Consider the following 5,140-nt stretch of genomic DNA (forward strand, 5'->3'; position numbering starts at 1 on the left):
GTCTTTCTGTATTAGGTTGCCCCTTTCTTTTTCCCATGTAAGAATGACTAACAGTCAAATCCTGCTGCCTTTAGAGATGTTCATATCCCAGAAGGAAGCAGGTTCCAAAGCAAATCCCATGATTTTTTTACAGGAAGTACTTTCTACAATAACGAGTTACTTCTACTTATTTAGAAGATGCTTTTGTACTTCACCAGTGATGACACCAGTGGTAAGGATCTAATTATCCCAATGACAAAAATGATTGGACACTATTCCTCCCAAAGATTCCAATAATGGGGAAATACTCCTCTTACTGATACCAAGGATGGGCATTGGTCTCTCTGACATCGATTAGGTATTTTTACTCCTCACACTTTCCATGGGTAGTAGGTCATTTTTAAGTCCCACTCACTACTAAGTTTGATGCATTGTTTACTCCTAATGACGAGGAATTTGGTATTTCTTTTGGCCACAATCTGGCCCCACCAAGGTATTAAGGATTATAACCAATGGCAACTAAGGTTCTGAAAAATTGCACTTGGAAATGCAACCTTAGAAAGCTCCTAAACTTCCCCATACCGAACAAGTTTTTTGTTATCCTTTAGTCCTTGATACAACATTTTAGAGAACACTAGTCATTTTAAAACTCATACATCGTTTGCATCCTATAACACATTAATTTAATAAAGCTTTCCAGGACTGGAGAAGATAGACTATTATGTGTGAACCAGGGTGATCCAATAGATAAATCAGCGAACCTGGAATGGATTTATTGAAGATCATTAGCTAGCAAATGTTTTCAATCTTGTACCAGATTCATTCCAGGTTTGCTGGATCACCCAAGTTCACGTATGATAGTCTATCTTCTCTAGTCTTGGAGAGTTTTAATAAAGCAGGCCTAGTGTTTTCAAAATTTTTAAAATCGAGGGAACTATAGAAAGATCTTTCAGGTTTTCATTAAATATCTACCACAATTACTATATGCACAGCTCCCAGTATATTAGTATGGTGGTCACTGGGAAGAATGCTTCTTACATTGCTGGCCAACGGAAGATTGTCATCCTTAAAGATGACCAAAAAGATCATTGATGTCAGTTAAACTGACCAGAGAGGCACAAATTGCTCCATGAACCCCTGGCCACCTCCGGAGGAAACCTAAGGTTCAACAGAATCCTAGGTGAGAAACACTGACTTAACAGATAATGTACAACAAAATAAAGGCTTTATTTGTACTGGGGCTATTCCTGCACTGCAAGAGTGAAATGCTCATTTATAACTAGGGGGGAAATAAGATTTACGTTCTCCATTCTTCTCTTCCATGGCAGCCTGCATGCTGCACTTGTGTTGTGTTGCATCTAACTTTCCAGGTTGTGGATGAGCCCTTGGCATCCTCACTTTTGACTACAATCCCTGTATTTGTAGATCAGTGTCAGTGAGTGCAGCTTAGAAAACAGGAGAGGATAAGTGTTACAGAGGAGCAGCCTGTTGGAGAAGGGGAGAAGGTAATTACAATTTTTTTACCCCTCCAGACTTAGACAAGCAATAAGGGGAGCTCCCCCCACATTTTACGAAATCTCTCTTTTTTACTATCCTGAAATTACCAAGTTGTGCTTTACCTGCTGACGGCCTCCCCAGGTCCCTTTACTGTGCTCTGCAGCATTTTAATTAAAGCAGTCAGTCCCATACAGTCTATGGGAATTTGCTGATTTCCCAGCATGATTAAGAGCACATTGCAAGAGCAGCAGGCGCCCAATGAAAGTTTTTGAAGAACCAAATCTTCTAAAGAATGCTAAGGAGGTAACCCTCAAACTAACCACACACAACCACAGATATAATATTGTAAAATATCAGTATGAAGACAAGTTTAAAGTGAAATTAAAGTTACACTTTTTAGTTTGCATAATAACGTAGGTAATTATTGCAGAAAGGGACAGATGATATTCCTTCTGCAATAATGCATCTTACACGCCTGATCTAGCAAAAAGTTGAGCTGCGCATGTGCAGCTTCAGCTTTGGTTGCCAGTGAAACCTGGCATTCCCAGCTTCTCTTGGGTGTCCTTGGATGATTGCAGGAGAGTTGCAGCATCCTGGCACCGACAATCATAATGGCAAAAGAAGGAAGGCGGCACCTGGCACTGGAACACAGGCAGGTAAACCGGTCGTGTGCCGGTTTAAATGACCGGTAGTGTGTATGAGCAAGCAAATCCATCTGTAGGTTATCAACGCTCTCTCTCTGTCTCCTAATGTGATTCTGTGTTGTCATTAGATATTCTGAAGAAGATAACAAATGCAAAATATGAACAGCAACCCTGGACATTACACCATCGTCCATTGCTGTCACCATTAGATGACCTGCCTGGACAAATTCCATATATCCATTGCATGCAGCTCGAGGCTGTAGGGGTTTAGAAGCACTGAGACGTCATTCAGTTAGGGTTTACATCTACTTGAAAGTCTTGTTCCTGGCACTATATATTCTGCCATAGACATCTATGGTACATGCATTGTATAGCCTACCATAAAAGAGGCGCATGGGCATAAATATACAGATAATAAAACAGATATAAAACTACAATAAATGACCGTTGCTGTGATGTAATATATTGAAATAAAGTTAGGAATACATCACATTTTTCTCTCTTTTTTTTAGCAACTCTTGTTGATTTCATAAAATAATTATTTCCCTGGGGAAAAAAAGCATACATAAAGTTAAGAATACAAGCTGTATGGTGTCTCAGCAATATTTATGTACAGTTTTTGGAGAATGATAAGGGTGAGATCACTGTATATTAATGCACAGCATTCCGCAAACAAATTCTGAGAGTACAAACCTGGGCCCTGGAACAAGGTATGTACGTGGCAGCAGCAATCTTAGGTACTCGGGCCCCGGATGTTGAAGAAAAGAGCAGTCAGACTTTTTATAGCTTTGGGCTCAACCCGGCTTACAATAGCATAACATATGTGACAGATTGCAAGGTAGAGCTGAAGGTGGAATGCTGTACATTTGTGGCCCTGACTTCACATATGTTCAGGGCTCTAAATTGTCTGAGATCATCCCTGGATTTAGTTCAATGAAATCCATTGCTCTCCTCCATGTTGTTATCATTCCCTTCTCATTAGCCCAGGGAAGCTCCAAGCAAGACCAATGGTACCACCTCAGTGTGGGACACTTTTAAATATTATAGGGCCCTGAGAAAATAGGAAGTATGGGCCCCAAATGCAGAATGTTCCAACAATTTTGTCAAAAAAGGCCCTGTGCAAAAATGAAATGGAGGCTTCATATGGACAGTATTTCAAACATTCCATGCCTTTCTGTCAATTTGGGTCCTGGACAATGGACTAATTTGTTAGCTGTTCAGTACTTTAAACTAACCCTGTTGGTTGCAATGGAGGGTGTTTATAGATGGTTTAAGAAACTTTCAGAGGAATAAAACTGGGGAGAACCTCTATGACTAACCTTAACACACAGCCATATCTCCCAGGTATCATCTCAGGTAATCCCACCCCCCAGGCTGCTCTCGTGGGATTGGCTGAAAAGGACCTGCAATGGCGGCATTCACTTCACAGCCACATATTGCAGGTATCATTTTAGCTAATCCCGTGCCCCCCCCAAGCTACTCTCATGGGGATTACCTGAGGGGGACCTGCAATGGCAGAATTCCACCCACAAGTACGAGAGCACAGGATTCACACATATATATATATATATGCATTTTTTTTCTTCCACTAATTTCTAAAACAACTTTCCGCAGACATATATGAGTAAACCCTTCATGCAATGTGCAGAAGCAGATTTTTTACAGAAACTAAACATTGGGCTGTTAGTAAATAAATGGACCAGATGGCTTCCCTTTAGAGAGGTCTTCAATAGGAGTCCCCTAAGATGCATGGCCACGTCTGCCTCTACAGAGAACAATCCTTTGGCATCACCTCCATGCTATGCATTCTGTTGTAAATGTTTGTTTTGCAAGGCATTAAAAAATAAAAAGTATCCAGCTCAGACTGCACACAGTAGGGCCCAGCTGCAGCTGCTATTGCTCCAGTGATACAAATAATTCCAGCAAACCACAATGGCCCTGATAGATTTACAACAATGTTTCTCAATTGGGGTTCCTCCAGAGGTTGCTAGAGTTCCTGGAGCAATAATCACTGCATATCGGTAGATTTTGGCAAAGCCTGAGTGACAATTAATATGGCTCCACACCTCCATCCAGATCATCTCTATAGATACTCCAATCTACAAGGATGGATTTTCTTGATGGTGTCTGTTACTTTTCTCAGATAACAACAGGTGTGGTGGCATTCCCAAACCATATAGACATGAAGGTCATGGGATCATCTCATGGGAAGACCCCAGCAACATTCAGGCTGATTCATTGTTAAACAATAAGGACACATCGCTTAAAAACATTATGAAGGTAACCAAAGATGATTCTATGGATAACAACGATAGATAGATAGATAGATAGATAGATAGATAGATAGATAGATAGATAGATAGATAGATAGATAGATATAGGTGGGTAAGGCATAGGTACACCACAGTACCGGTAGATACAGTTAGGTCCATAAATATTTGGACAGACAACTTTTTTCTAATTTTGGTTCTGTACATTACCACAATAAATTTTAAATGAAACAACTCAGATGCAGTTGAACTGCAGACTTTCAGCTTTAATTCAGTGGGTTGAACAAAAAGATTGCGTAAAAATGTGAGGAACTAAAGACTTTATTTACGCAATCACTTCATTTCAGGGGCTCAAAAGTAATTGGACAATTGAGTCAAAGGCTATTTCATGGGCTGGTGTGGGCAATAGAAAAAAATTGTCTCTGTCCAAATATTTATGGACCTAACTGTACATAGGTGGATAAACAGATGAGCAGATATAGGTAGGTACACGGATAGTAAGACATAGGTATGTAGATGGGCTGACAAAGGTAGTTAGATGGGCTGACATAAATAGGTACACAGATGGGCGTGCATAAGGAGGTACAGTACATAGGTGGGCAGGCATAGGTAGGTACACATCAGTCATAGATAGGTAGATAGGCAGGTATAGGTAGGTACAGGTCAGACATAGGTATGTAGATACACAGGTATAGGTAGGTACACGTCAGACAAAGGTAGGTAGATGGGCAGGCATATGTAGGTACACAT

This window comes from Pyxicephalus adspersus, chromosome 9 (genome assembly GCF_032062135.1).
Source record: "Pyxicephalus adspersus chromosome 9, UCB_Pads_2.0, whole genome shotgun sequence".
In the NCBI taxonomy this organism is placed as follows: domain Eukaryota; kingdom Metazoa; phylum Chordata; class Amphibia; order Anura; family Pyxicephalidae; genus Pyxicephalus; species Pyxicephalus adspersus.